This window comes from Coregonus lavaretus (genome assembly GCF_964263955.1).
Source record: "Coregonus lavaretus genome assembly, contig: SUPER_35_unloc_2, whole genome shotgun sequence".
Classification (NCBI taxonomy): Eukaryota; Metazoa; Chordata; class Actinopteri; order Salmoniformes; family Salmonidae; genus Coregonus; species Coregonus lavaretus.
The window spans coordinates 2,015,832-2,031,720 of NW_028167180.1; the positions used below are offsets into that span (position 1 = coordinate 2,015,832).

The 15,889-nt window shown below is 44.6% G+C and overlaps 1 pseudogene across 1 annotated transcript; it reads right to left on the reverse strand.

The window, feature by feature from the left end:
- Positions 1–1,984: 1,984 nt before the first annotated feature.
- Positions 1,985–13,542, reverse strand: LOC311110209 (erythroblast NAD(P)(+)--arginine ADP-ribosyltransferase-like; annotated as a pseudogene). Its single transcript has 2 exons — positions 13,537–13,542; positions 1,985–2,889 (listed from the first exon to the last, which is right to left on the reverse strand). The product of its transcript is annotated as an erythroblast NAD(P)(+)--arginine ADP-ribosyltransferase-like (transcript).
- Between the last annotated feature and the right edge of the window lie 2,347 nt (positions 13,543–15,889).

The window sequence follows — 15,889 nt, forward strand, 5'->3', positions numbered from 1 at the left end:
TGATAGGGGATAATGAAAAGGGACAAGGAAAGGAAGGACGCATATTGAGACTATTGGGATGTGGCCCTAGTGGTTAGGCCACTGACTGTGCAGTTTATGGTGGAGTTCAGCCAATGACTGTGTAGTTTATGGTGGAGTCCAGCAACTGACTGTGTAGTTTATGGTGGAGTCCAGCCACTAAATATGTATTTAATGGTGGAGTCCAGCCACTGACTGTGTAGTTTATGGTGGAGTTCAGCCAATGTCTGTGGAATTTATGGTGGAGTTCAGCCAATGACTGTGGAATTTATGGTGGAGTTCAGCCAATGTCTGTGGAATTTAGGGTGGAGTTCAGCCAATGACTGTGGTGTTTATGGTGGAGTTCAGTCACTTACCGTGTAGTTTATTGTGGAGTCCAGCCACTGACTGTGTAGTTTATGATGGAGCCCAGCCACTGACTGTGTAGTGTATGGTGGAGTTCAGCCAATGTCTGTGGAATTTATGGTGAAGTTCAGCCAATGACTGTGGAGTTTATGGTGGAGTTCAGCCAATGTCTGTGGAATGTATGGTGAAGTTCAGCCAATGACTGTGGAGTTTATGGTTGAGTTCAGCCAATGTCTGTGGAATTTATGGTGGAGTTCAGCCAATGACTGTGGTGTATATGGTAGAGTACAGTCACTTACCGTGTAGTTTATTGTGGAGTCCAGCCAATGACTGTGTAGTTTATGGTGGAGTCCAGCTACTGACTGTGTAGTTTATGGTGGTGTCCAGCCACTGACTGTGTAGTTTATGATGGAGCCCAGCCACTGACTGTCGAGTTTATGGTGGAGTTCAGCCACTGACTGTGGAGTTTATGGTGGAGTTCAGCCACTGACTGTGGAGTTTATGGTGGAGTCCAGTCACTGACTGTGGAGTTTATGGTGGAGTTCAGTCACTGTCTGTGTAGTTTATGGTGGAGTTCAGTCACTGACTGTGTAGTTTATGGTGGAGTCCAGCCACTGACTGTGTAGTTTATGGTTTAGTTCAGCCACTGACTGTGGAGTTTATGGTTGAGTCCAGCCACTGACTGTGGAGTTTATAGCCAGCCCCTGTATAGGTGGCACCTTATCCAACAGTTATATCTGTAGAGTGATGTGTGTTTACACAGATTAATACAGGTCACTTTCAAAAGAACACATGCATACATGCTAACACACACACACACACACACACACACACACACACACACATACACACACACACACACACATACACACACACACACACACACACACACACACACACACACACACACACACACACACACACACACACACAGGCAGGAAACACCACATGGCTTCTGATAAAAAAAAATTCACACTTCTTTCATACTGAGCTATATGTGAACATGACTAACACCAGCAGCAGCACTGCTGATACTGAGAAAAGGTTACCCATAGTAACAGTACAGAAAGACCCTTAAACCTCATCATCATCCTTCCCCTCTAATCAGGGACTGATTCAGGCATGAAATACTCATATCCAATATACCACTAATCAATCAATTGATTGATCGATCAGTCGATCAATTAACCCATCAATTAATCAGCTATCAGGGAATAAAGAAAACAGCACTACGGCAAACCTTGAGGCCCCTAGTATAAACTTCGGAGCCAATCAAGGACGGCAGGGGCAGGGCCCCACCACTTATGAGAATCAGCCGGTGATGGGTGACATGCCTGTGGGCTAATCGGGGCGGGGCAATTTGTGAAGAGACGTCCAGAATTGACTTAATGTAATGTTGTAACTTTAGTTTGTCTAAACGTGGTACAGTGAAAGTGAAAACAAAATGGACGAGACTTACTGTAGTCAAGCTCAATGATTTTCTTTATTCATTTTGCCAGAAGTTGCAGAAGACATTTACTGTAAGTGCTTTAAAGTCTCCTATGGAGTCTGATACAAAGGCTAGTACAAACATCTTAATAATCACTATTTCAGGTAGTCAGGATGAGGTTTGTATGTAACATCCACCAATGAACCAATTAACTTAATACAATAAAAGCTTTAAACACTGAAAACACATTGTTTGGCTTTATTTACTTTAAGAAGGATAAGCAGCCTGGCTGTTTGATTTAAATCCTATTTAGGGACAATTACTCAAGATCAACATAGATTTTCTTAATTAATAATTGGCTTCTTAAAAATGTTGCAATTCAGGTTACTCTTGGGGGGTTTGATACTCTCTAGTTTGTACACAACATCGCACCAAAGGTTTTCATCATTTTCTTTCTTCATCACGGCAGTAACTTTGAACACTTCATACGGTGGAATCAACACCTCCTTTTCATGATTCCCCATGTTGGGGTAGGACTTCAGATTAGCGGAAAAACATGTATTTATGTCAAAGCAAGACTTGTCTCCAAATTTTTTTTAAATTCCCTTCTCAAGAGAGCTGGAGGCAAAGAAGCCAAATCTGATTATTTTGTTAACTTCACCTCCAAACTCCATGTTGGTTCTCCGGTATGTGGTGTGACAGGTCTGTTGGTTTAGTTTCAGGAGGCAAATGGCGTCAGTCAGCAGGAAATGCAGGGAGTGGAACTGGAAGGAGGTTGTGTACTCTGTTCTATTGGTCCGGACTGCTTGGTTGAACACTGGGTATATCTTAGGGGAACCTGCTGTGTAAGCACAGATAGCCTTGATATGATCATGTGTAAGTTTGTCTTTAGAATTGGACTTGGCCTTTCTTGCACATTTTTCTGCATTCATCCAGGCTTGTTTGAAGATCCCTTCCCTGTTGTTTTCATGTTCCAGATATTCCTTCTGCACCTTGTTGTACATTTGTTCAGTGCAGCCGTTATACATGTCGTCAAGGGAGTTAGGGACCATGTCTAAGGTTTTGGGGGAATTGAGACCAAGTTGACGGAGATGAACCTTCAGAGAATTGGTCGAAAAAAAACAGGTACAAAGTGTAAGAGGGATTTTTTATATGTATTTAAATTATCTTTCTCTCTCTCTCACGCTCTCCCTCTCTCTCTCTCTCTCACATTTTATATAAAACAAATCGAACAAATTAACAAACACATATCTAATACAAAAATGTAATACAAAACTGTAATATTGTAATACCCTTTCTCTCTCTCTCTCTCTCTCTCTCTATTTGAAGATACAGAATCAGCATTGAAATGTTTAACTTTCAGGGAGTGTTTTTATACCAGTGCTCTTATGGTAATTTTCACAGTCCCTCCTCTCTTGCTGAGAACAAGCACCTACAGGCACAAGTACCCATCAAACCACAAACCCCTTAGCACAGTACACACACACACACACACACGCACACACACACACACACACACACACACACACACACACACACACACACACACACACACACACACACACACACACACACACACACACACACACACACACACACACACACACACACACACACACACACACACACACACACACACACACACACACATAGATAGCCTAGTGGTTATGAGCATTGGGCCAGTAATTGAAAAGTTGCTGGTTCATGTCCCCCAGCCAGCCAGGTGGAAAAATCTGCCATTCTCCCCGGTTGCCGATGACGTTGATTAAGGTAGCCCCCTGCACCTCTCTGATTCAGAAGGGTTGGGTTAAATGTGGAAGACACATTTTGGTTGAATGCATTCAGTTGTGCAACTGACTAGGTATCCCCCTTTCCCTTCACATACTCACACACATACAGTGTGATGCCTAGTTGGGACAAAATCCTGCAGTACCTGATGCCCTCCACAAATAGTGTTGATTTCCTCTGGCCTAGTCTAAGCTTTGTCTGCCAATCATTCCTTTATCTGGTTGAGTTAAACACTGCCCTCTTCTGCCCAGAATGCACAGTCAAGACTAAAGGCCTCTGGGTACATTAGTGTGTGTGTTTGCTATTCTGTTGTCTCTCATGCCAATGTCCAGGTTATGATTTAGGCAGTATTCTAATACTACTGGTTATGGTTGTTACCTTTCCTTTGTTATGACTGAGATGTGAGAGGCCTGGTAGGTTAACAGGGTTCCATTCCTTTGTTATGACTGAGATGTGAGAGGTCTGGTAGGTTAACAGGGTTCCATTCCTTTGTTATGACTGAGATGTGAGAGGCCTGGTAGGTTGATAGTGTTCCATCATATTGCGTTCATATGGTGAGGTCTGTCAGATTTGTGGTGGTTACAAATGATAGGAGTTCATGAAAAGGGACAAGGAAAGGAAGGATGCAGATTGAGACTATTGGGATGTGTCCTTAGTGGTTGGGCCACTGACTGTGTAGTTTATGGTGGAGTTCAGCCACTGACTGTGTAGTTTATGGTGGAGTTCAGCCACTGACTGTGTAGGTTATGGTGTAGTCCAGCCACTGACTGTGTAGTTTATGGTGGAGTTCAGCCAAAGACTGTGGAGTTTATGGTGGAGTTCAGCCAAAGACTGTGTAGTTTATGGTGGAGTTCAGCCAAAGACTGTGTAGGTTATGGTGGAGTCCAGCCACTGACTGTGTAGTTTATGGTGGAGTTCAGCCAAAGACTGTGTAGTTTATGGTGGAGTTCAGCCAAAGACTGTGTAGTTTATGGTGGAGTTCAGCCAAAGACTGTGTAGGTTATGGTGGAGTCCAGCCACTGACTGTGTAGTTTATGGTGGAGTTCAGCCAAAGACTGTGTAGTTTATGGTGGAGTTCAGCCAAAGACTGTGTAGTTTATGGTGGAGTTCAGCCACTGAATGTGGAGTTTATGGTGGAGTTAAATCACTGACTGTCTAGTTTATGGTGGAGTCAAGCCACTGACTGTGTAGTTTATGGTGGAGTCCAGCCACTGAATGTGTAGTTTATGGTGGAGTCCAGCCACTGAATGTGTAGTTTATGGTGGAGTTCAGCCACTGACTGTGTAGTTTATGGTGGAGTCCAGCCAATGACTGTGTAGTTTATGGTGGAGTCCAGCCACTGTATAGACAGCACCTAATCCAACAGTTATATCTGTAGAGTGATGTATGTTCACACAGATTAATACAGGTCACATTCTAATGCTAATATGCATACACGCAGGAAAACACGCACACACACAGGACGGAAACACCAAATGACTTCCGAGAATTGTTTGTTCACACTTCGTTCATACTGAGCTATATGTGAACATGACTAACAACAGCAGCAGCACTGCTGATACTGAGAAAAGGTTCCCCATAGTAACAGTACAGAAAGACCCTTAAACCTCCTCATCATCCTTCCCCTCTAATCAGGGACTGATTCAGGCCTGGAATACTAACTGCCAATATACCAATAATCAATCAATCACCCAGAATAAAGGAAAGCAGCACTACAGTGAAGCTTGAGGCCCTTAGTCCAGGGTTTCCCAACCCTCTCCTCAGGGACTACCAGACGTTTCACATTTTTGTTTTAGACCTAAACTGGCACACCTGATACAGTCTACTAACCATCAACCCCTTGACTAATTGATGCTGGTGTGCCAGTCTGGTTGTTCCAGAGGAGAGGGTTGGGAAGTACTGTGCCTAATATACAACCCTGGTCCTGGAGTGCTGCAGGAACTTTATGTTTTGGATTTAACCGACCAGGCAGACCAGGTGTGTTGAAGTTTGTCAATCACTCAACCGATCATTTAGTTCAGTTGGTCTGGTGTGGAGCCTAGTTGGGACAACACCCTGCAGTACCTGCAGCACTCCAGTAACGGGGTTGCTTACCCCTGGCCTAGACTAAGCTTAGTCTGCCAATCACTTCTTCAGCAGGTTGAGTGAAATACTGCCCACTTCTGGCTGCTGTGAGGAATGCACCATGTCAAGACACTAAAGTAGTGTTTCCCAAACTTGGTCCTTGGGACCCCAAAGGGTGAACGTTTTGGTTTTTGCCCTAGCACTACACAGCTGATTAAACTAATCATCAGGCTTTGATAAGTTGAAACAGCAGTGTATTGTTCGTGCAAAAACCAAACCGTGCACCCCTTGGGGTCCCGAGGACCGAGATTGGGAAACGCTGCACTAAAGGCTTTTTGGTACATTATTGTGTGTTTTGTTTTCAGTGGTCTCTCATGCCAGTGTCCAGGGTATGATTTAGACAGTGTCCCAATATTCTAATACTACTGGTTATGGTTGTTACCTTTACTTTGTTATGACTGAGATGTGAGAGGACTGGTAGGTTGATAGTGTTCAATTACTTTGTTATGACTGAGATGTGAGAGGCCTGGTAGGTTGACAGGGTTCCATTCCTTTGTTATGACTGAGATGTGAGAGGCCTGGTAGGTTGACAGCGTTCCATCATATTGTGTTCATATGGTGAGGTCTGTCAGATTTGTGGTGGTTACAAATGATAGGAGATAATGAAAAGGGACAAGGAAAGGAAGGACGCAGATTGAGACTATTGGGATGTGGCCTTAGTGGTTAGGCCACTGACTGTGTAGTTTATGATGGAGTCCAGTCACTGACTGTGTAGTTTATTGTTGAGTTCAGTCACTGTCTGTGTAGTTTGTATTCTAGTCCATTCACTGACTGTGTAGTTAATGTTGGAGTCAACAATAATCAATCAATAACCCAGAATAAAGGAAAGCAGCACTAGAGTGAGGCTTGAGGTCCTTAGTCCAGGGTTTCCCAACCCTCTCCTCAGGGACCATCAGACGTTTCACATTTTAGTTTTAGCCCTAAACTGACAAACCTGATACAGTCTACTAACCATCAACCCCTTGACTAATTGATGCAGGTGTGCCAGTCTGGTTGTTCCAGAGGAGAGGGTTGGGAAGTACTGCGCCTAGCAGGCAACCTTGGTCCTGGAGTGCCGCAGGAACTTTATGTTTTGGATTTAACCGACCAGGAAGACCAGGTGTGTTGAAGTTTGTCAATCACTGAACCGATCATTTAGTTCAGTTGGTCTGGTGTGGAGCCTAGTTGGGACAACACCCTGCAGTACCTGCAGCACTCCAGTAACGGGGTTGCTTACCCCTGGCCTAGACTAAGCTTTGACTGCCAATCACTTCTTCAGCAGGTTGAGTGAAATACTGCCCACTTCTGGCTGCTGTGAGGAATGCACCATGTCAAGACACTAAAGCAGGGTTTCACAAGATCGGTGCTCGGGACCTTAAAGGCCCGTTTTGGTTTTTGACCTACAGCCACTGACTGTGTAGTTTGTTGGAGTCCAGCCACTGACTGTGTAGTTTATGTTGGAGTCCAGCCACTGACTGTGTAGTTTATGGTGGAGTCCAGCCACTGACTGTGTAGTTTATGGTGGAGTCCAGCCACTGTATAGACAGCACCTAATCCAACAGTTATATCTGTAGAGTGATGTGTGTTCACACAGATTAATACAGGTCACATTCTAATGAACACATGCATACACACACACACACACACACTCTTTTGTCTTCATAACACGGAAATAAGTCACATGAATAACAGTGTTTGTTCAGCAGGAAGTTGCCATTGATAAAGATCGTTCAGAATGTCAACACTCGTTATTTACCAAGAGAGGAAAGGAGAGAGAAAAGGTGTGTTTCACCATCACCCTGTTCAATACAGAGACATTTTATTAGTCCACCATCACCCTGTTACTGCTTCAATACAGGGACATTATATTAGTCCACCATCACCCTGTTACTGCTTCAATACAGGGACATTATATTAGTCCACCATCACCCTGTTACTGCTTCAATACAGGGACATTATATTAGTCCACCATCACCCTGTTACTGCTTCAATACAGGGACATTTTATTAGTCCACCATCACCCTGTTACTGCTTCAATACAGGGACATTATATTAGTCTACCATCACCCTGTTACTGCTTCTATACAGGGACATTTTATTAGTCTACCATCACCCTGTTACTGCTTCAATACAGGGACATTTCATTAGTCCACCATCACCCTGTTACTGCTTCAATACAGGGACATTATATTAGTCTACCATCACCCTGTTACTGCTTCTATACAGGGACATTTTATTAGTCTACCATCACCCTGTTACTGCTTCAATACAGGGATATTATATTAGTCTACCATCACCCTGTTACTGCTTCAATACAGGGACATTATATTAGTCTACCATCACCCTGTTACTGCTTCAATACAGGGACATTTTATTAGTCCACCATCACCCTGTTACTGCTTCAATACAGGGACATTTTATTAGTCCACCATCACCTTGTTGCTGTGTCGAAACAGCGGGAGGCTAGAGAAGGAGGATACATTGGCACACACACAATCACAGATTTCTACAGATTCTAAAGTGGGGGTCAATGTTCTCTGAAGAACGTTGGAGAACAGAATCTTGGATGTCTGCATTCCAGCAACATTCAGCAATCGTTATGATGTGTTTGGAAAAAATGGTTCCGTTGTTGTACTTCTGACCTGTGTCACTAAAGTTACAATAACTTATGTTGTGTTATAAACTGGTTGGTTCCAGCCCTGAATGCTGATTGGCTGACATCCATGGTATATGACATAATAAACTGGGTGGTTCGAGCCCTGAATGCTGAATGGCTGACCGCCAGACAGTATACCACGGGTATGACAAAACGTGTTTTTACTGCTCTGATTACGTTGGTAACCAGTTTATAATTTATAACAGCCAATATACCACGGCTAAGGTCTGCATTGCGTCGTGCCTAAGAACAGCCCTTAGCAGTGGTATTTACATTTTAGTCATTTAGCAGACGCTCTTATCCAGAGCGACTTACAGTTAGTGAGTGCATACATTCTTTTTTTATTTTTCATACTGGCCCCTCATGGGAATCGAACCCACAACCCTGGCGTTGCAAACGCCATGCTCTAACAACTGAGCTACATCCCTGCCGGCCATTCCCTCCCCTACCCTGGATGACGCTGGGCCAAATGTGCGCCGCCCCATGGGTCTCCCGATCACGGCCGGCTATGACAGAGCCTGGATTCGAACCAGGATCTCTAGTGGCACAGCTAGCACCGCGATGCAGTGCCTTAGACCACTGCGCCACTCGGGAGACGGTATATTGGCCATATACCACACCCCCTCGGTCCTCATTACTTAATTATACCACATCATACAGTATTGCTAGTGCTACAAAATCTAGCAAAGGTGAAACACGTTAACAGTGCTTCCTGGGTTAAGAACTGAGGTCCTGTTTCGCTTAGCTGATATACATGTGTCCCTAACAATGTATGGGTGGTGGGTTCGATTCCCTCAGGAGTCACATAACCTATTCTAAAGATGTATGCACACACTGTAGTTTAAATGGCTTAGAATTAAAGCAGTTGCTAAATGGCTACTGAACAAATATAAAATGCAACATTTTACTGAGTTACAGTTCATGTAAGGAAATCAGTCAATTGAAATAAATTCATTAGGCCCTAATCTATGGATTTCACATGACTGGGAATACAGATGTGCATCTGTTGGTCCCAGATACCTTTTTTTTTTTTTTTTTTTTGTAGGGGCGTGGATCAGAAAACCAGTCAGTATCTGGTGACAACCATTTGCCTCATATTGTGCGACATCTCCTTCACATTGCTCAGGCTGTTGATTGTAGCCTGTGGGAAAAATGTCCCTCTCCTCTTCAATGATTCTGTGAAGTTGCTTGATATTGGAGGGAACTGGAACAGGCTGTCGTACACGTCGATCCAGAGCATCCCAAATATGCTCAATGGGTGACATGTCTGGTGAGTATGCAGCCCATGGAAGAACTGGGACATTTTCAACTTCCAGGAATTGTGTACAGATCCTTGCAACACGGGGCCGTGCATTATCATGCTGAAACATGAAAGAAGGCGGCGGATGAACGGCACGACTATGGGCCTCAGGATCTCGTCACGATATCTCTGTGCATTGAAATTGCCATCGATAAAATGCAATTGTGTTCGTTGTCCGAAGCTTATGCCTGCCCATACCATAACCCCGCCGCCACCATGGGGCACTCAATTCACAACGTTGACATCAGCAAACTGCTCGCCCACACGACGCCATACACGCTGTCTTCAATCTGCCCGGTACAGTTGAAACAGGGATTCATCTGTGAAGAACACACTTCTCCAACGTGCCAGTGGCCATCGAAGGTGAACATTTGCCGACTGAAGTCGGTTACGACGCCAAACTGCTGTTGAGGATGACGAGCATGCAGATGAGCTTCCCTGAGAACTTTTCATCAGCTGTCCAGGTGGCTGGTCTCAGACGATCCCTCAGATGAATAAGTCGGATGTGGAGGTCCTGGGCTGGCGTGGTTACACGTGGTCTGCGGTTGTGAGGCCGGTTGGACATACTGCCAAATTCTCTAAAACGACGTTGGAGGCAGCTTATGATAGAGAAATTAGCATTCAATTCTCTGGCAACAGCTCTGGTGGACGTACCTGCAGTCAGTATGCCAATTACACGCTCCCTCAAAACTTGAAACATCTGTGGCATTGTGTTGTGTGACAAAACTGCACATTTTAGAGTGGCCTTTTATTATCCCCAGCACAAGGTCCACCTGTGTAATGATCAAGCTGTTTAATCGGCTTCTTGATATGCCATACCTGTCAGGTGGATGGATTATATTGGCAAAGGAGAAATGCTCACTAACAGGGATGTAAACACATTTGTGCACAACAATTGAGAGTCATAAGCTTTTTGTGCAGATGGAAAATGTCTGATATTTTCTTTTTCAGCTCATGAAACATGGGACCAACACTTTATATGTTGCGTTGATATTTCTGTTCAATATATTAACAGACTTCTGTTAAAGACAATCATGAAAAAACAGCATATTTTGGAGACGGTTATCACCTACAGTACCAATCCTGATTCAACCGTTGTCTGTAGACTAAAATATGTAGCAATACTGTATATCACGTTTCACTTTCATGTGGTGCTATGCGAAAAGGTACTGTATGATGTTGTGTTGTCAAGGCTACAGCCATGATTCTTCACTCTGTTCCTGATGTTGTGTTGTCAAGGCTAAAGCCATAATTCTCCACTCTGTTCCTGATGTTCTGTTGTCAAGGCTACGACCATGATCCTCCACTCTGTTCCTGATGTTGTGTTGTCAAGGCTACAGCCATGATTCTCCAATCTGTTCCTGATATTGTGTTGTCAAGGCTACAGTCATGATTCTCCACTCTGTTCCTGATGTTGTGTTGTCAAGGCTACAGCCATGATTCTCCAATCTGTTCCTGATGTTGTGTTGTCAAGGCTACAGCAATGATTCTCCAATCTGTTCCTGATGTTGCATTGTCAAGGCTATAGCCATGATTCTCCACTCTGTTCCTGATGTTGTGTTGTCAAGGCTACAGTCATGATTCTCCAATCTGTTCCTGATGTTGCGTTGTCAAGGCTGGGAGACTATTTGTGTATTTTATTTTATTTAACCTTTATTTATACAGGTTATTCTCGTTGGGATATATTTTACAATATAGACCTGTTGTAATTTGTACCAGTACTGTGCTTTTCCATCTGGCTCCACGTCAACATCTTTACATGGCTGTTAGTCTGTTTGTTTGTATCTTGTACCAGTACTGTGCTGTTTCTGTGGAAGTTTGTTTGGCATGCTGTGACTCATGCAGGGATTGTTCCATCATAACCCCTGTGAGAAATAAGACAGAGAAATAAAACTATGAAAAATAAACAAAAAAACTATGAAAATCAAAACAAGGGGGAGAAACTGTCACCACTGGTGAAACTTACTCATCTGGGAAAGAGTCACCTACTCATCTCCCTCTTCAAACAAAATGTGTTATTTCTATTAAATAGCTCTTCAAACAAACAATAAAGGTGGATTCATTTAGGATGAATGGCTTTGGATGATGTTTGTGTTGCATGTGTTACCTGTGTTAGTGTCGTTGTAGGTGGAACTATCTGGAGGTGGTTTCAATAAACCAGGGATAGTTTCACTCAGCCCGTTTCTCTCTCTCTCTCTCTCTCTCTCGCTCGCTCGCTCTCTTGCTCACTCTCTCTCTCCTTCCTCTCGCTCTCTCTCTCTCTCTCTCTCTCTCTCTCTCTCTCTCTCTCTCTCTCTCTCTCTCTCTCTCTCTCTCTCTCTCTCTCTCTCTCTGTATTTTAAAGGTTCTTGTCCTTTCTGGACATCTGTAGCATCCTGTTACTGTTAATGATTAATTCTAATTCTATGTTTCCTTCCGCCTGAACATTGACAGGAAATGGGAGTGACCTGATTGCCATGGAAATGAATGTTACAGCAAATGACAATGGATCAATAAGTAACCTGACTGGGTAATTGTGTCAGAACAGTGGAAGGCCAAAGAATGAGAGTCTGTTGGTTCACTCTCTCATATATATCACTTCAGGGTGAATCCTAACTTCAACTGAAGTTCAATTTCCACTTAGTCTCCCAATGACATCAATGCGTTACTAAGTAAACATTTGAATTAAGTGGAAGTTAGGATTCGCACCCTGTGTTGAAACAGTGGAAGGCCAGAAAAGGATACATTGGCTCGCACACACACACACACACACACACACAATGAGACATCTAAAACGGTGGAGGCTGCTGAGGGGAGGACGGCTCATAATAATGGCATGTGTTTGATATCATTCCATTGACTCCGTTCCAGCCATTATTATGAGACGTCCTCCCCTCACCAGCCTCCACTGATCTAAAGGTACATACACAATACACATTCACTCTCCTCCTGTGAATTGCTAAATGATGCTTCTCTTATTGAGCTTATTGTTATTAGATACATCACTTCGCATGTGTCCCAAATGGCACCCTATTCCTTAAATAGTGCACTACTTTTGACCAGGGCTCATATATAAGGAAAAGGGTGCCATTTGGAACACAGCATTCATGTGCATTGTAGTCAGACGTCCTCAATGCTGACAGTAAGGCCTCCCCCACTGTCCTCCCACTGCTCTGACACACACACACAAGTAAACACGTACACACACAGCCCTCCTCCTCCTGTGTATCTGGAGGAGTGTTCTGGTTGGGAATTGGTAATTGTGTCAGAACAGTGGAAGGCCAAAGAATGAGAGTCCGTTGGTTCACTCTCTCATATACATCACTTCAGGGTGAATCCTAACTTCAACTGAAGTTCAATTTCCACTTAGTCTCCCAATGACATCAATGCGTTACTAAGTAAACATTTGAATTAAGTGGAAGTTAGGATTCGCACCCTGTGTTGAAACAGTGGAAGGCCAGAAAAGGATACATTGGCTCGCACACACACACACACACACACACACACAATGAGACATCTAAAACGGTGGAGGCTGCTGAGGGGAGGACGGCTCATAATAATGGCATGTGTTTGATATCATTCCATTGACTCCGTTCCAGCCATTATTATGAGACGTCTGTTACGGAGTCTAGTTGATAGGTAATCGACTAGTTGGACTGTTCCCCAGACTCCACGCGTAGGGATTTGTACAAGGCTTAACAAGGCTATTGAACTGAACATTGGTGTCTGTCTTTATTCCTTAATCCAACATATCATACAGAAACATGGTATCAGAAGTGGCTCGGAAAACACACGTTTGTTATTTTTGTAGCTAAGTACAGTATAGGCGCAGTTACGTTCCATATGCGAACACAAGCCGTTTCCTACTCACAACACTGATCAACTCGTGTTAGCTGGCTAGCTAGCATCACTACCTACCTCCATGACTGAAGACAAAGAAATCTCCTATTCCATTGCTATGGCAGCGAACATTCCGCCACCAAATCACATGGTTCTCACAGGGGACTGGAATACTAATTGGGACAACTTCAGGGATGAATTCGAGGACTATGCGCTGGCGACCGGTCTACATGAGAAACCCAACGAGGTACAAGCGGCAACTCTGAGGAGTTTAATGGGCAGCGAATGCAGGCATATCTACCGGCACAATTTCACCCTCACGGCACGACAACAGTGTGATGCAAAGGCTATATTGGATGCATTGGAGAATTACTTCAAACCCGCCAGAAACGTAATTTACGAGCGGTTCGTTTTCGGAAGCTGCAAACAGGAAGAGGGTGAGTCAGTACACAACTTTGTAACCCGTTTGAGAGAGAAATCCGCCACTTGTGAATACGGGGGATTGAAAGATGAACTGATTCGTGACAAAATAGTACTGGGAATTGCAAATGAGAATACGCGCCGGCGTCTACTGAGAGAGAGAGGCTTAACATTAGTAACTGCCATCGAAATGTTCCGCACTGCTGAAGTCACTGACATGAGAATGAGAGCAATGGAAACGGAAACCCCACGCTCCGACGTTGATACTGTTCACGCTGTTGCTAGGCAGACATTCAGACAAAACCAATCGAGGCAGAGTAATTCACCACGAACGGTGAACACAGAGAGCCCCGTAGCATGTAAATACTGTGGGAATACACACACACGTGGCAAAGAGCACTGCCCGGCCTATGGAAAACCATGCAGAGCTTGTGGAACTAATAATCACTTTGCAAAAGTGTGTCTCAAAAGCAAAAGAAGGGTGAGTGAGGGCAAGATTCACTGTGTTGATGATGTTACTCAATGTTCAGAGCTGAACAGTGAAAGTGACATTTACATGCATGAATCCATTGGGGCTGTACACTCAAGAGGGAAGAAATGGTTTGTGACACTACGATTACACAACAAGCAACAACAATGTCAACTGGATTCGGGTGCTACATGCAACGTAATGAGCTACAAAGACAAAATCAATCTGGCACCTGACACACATCTATTTCCCAGCGATACTAGACTAAAGCTGTACTCAGGAGAACTAATGAGCTCTATGGGCACCTTTGAGACCGAATGTGTTATTCGGGGACGCAAACACAAGCTGGAGTTCGAGATTGTGAAAACCAGTCAAAATCCTCTCCTCTCAGGCTCTACATGCGAACGCCTGGGACTGATGCAGTTCACTGTACCAAATGACCTGCACATTGTGGATCATGTCCAGCATGGACCCCTGTCCAAAGAACAACTACTCAGCAGATATGACGATGTATTCAACATGCCCGTTGAATCAGTGCCTGGGGAGGTACACTTTGAAGTGGATGAGAGCATTACTCCAGTCCAGTGTGCTCCTCGCAATGTGCCCATTGCAATGAAAGTGGCTGTGAAGGCCCAGCTGGACAAGTATGAGGCCGATGGCCACATGACATCTGTGACTGAACCAACTGACTGGATCAGCAATATGGTCATAGTGAAAAAACCAGAGAAGCTGAGGGTCTGCATCGACCCAAAGCATCTGAACCAAGCACTGAAACGATCCCACTACATCATGCCGACACTAGAGGATGTCCTCTATAAGCTTCCCAAGGCCAGGATTTTCACCTTGGTGGATGCCCGAGATGCATTCCTTCAATGCAAGCTGGACGAAGAAAGCAGCTTCATGACTACCTTCTGGACCCCCTGGGGTCGGAAACGCTGGCTCAAGCTCCCGTTTGGTGTCTCAGTGGCGCCTGAGGTATACCAACGCAAGCAGCACGAGTTACTGGCTGGGCTCAAGGGCATTGAACCCATCGCCGATGATATCCTGATCGTAGGCTGTGGTGAAACAGACGAAGAAGCAGAACGCGACCACGATGTGAAGCTCCTGGCACTGATGGAGCGCTGCCGATCAGTTAAGCTTCGTCTTGGCCTGAAGAAGCTGCAGTTCAAGGTGAAAGACGTCCACTTCCATGGCCACATTCTCTCGGCAAAAGGCCTGAAGCCGGACCCAGACAAGGTCCAAGCGATCCTCGACATGCCAAACCCGTCTGATGCAAAAGGAGTACAGCGTCTCATCGGCTTTGCAAACTATCTTGCAAAGTTCATGCCACACCTATCAGCAGTCTGTGAGCCTCTGCGCCGGTTGCTGGACAAAGACACACCATGGCACTGGCTACCCAAGCACGAGGCCGCAGTGCAGGAGATGAAATCTCTGGCTTCATCCATGCCAGTGTTGCGCTACTACGACGTCACGAAGCCTGTCACAATCCAGAGCGACTCTAGCCAAAGGGGACTTGGATGCTGCCTTATGCAGGAAGGCCAG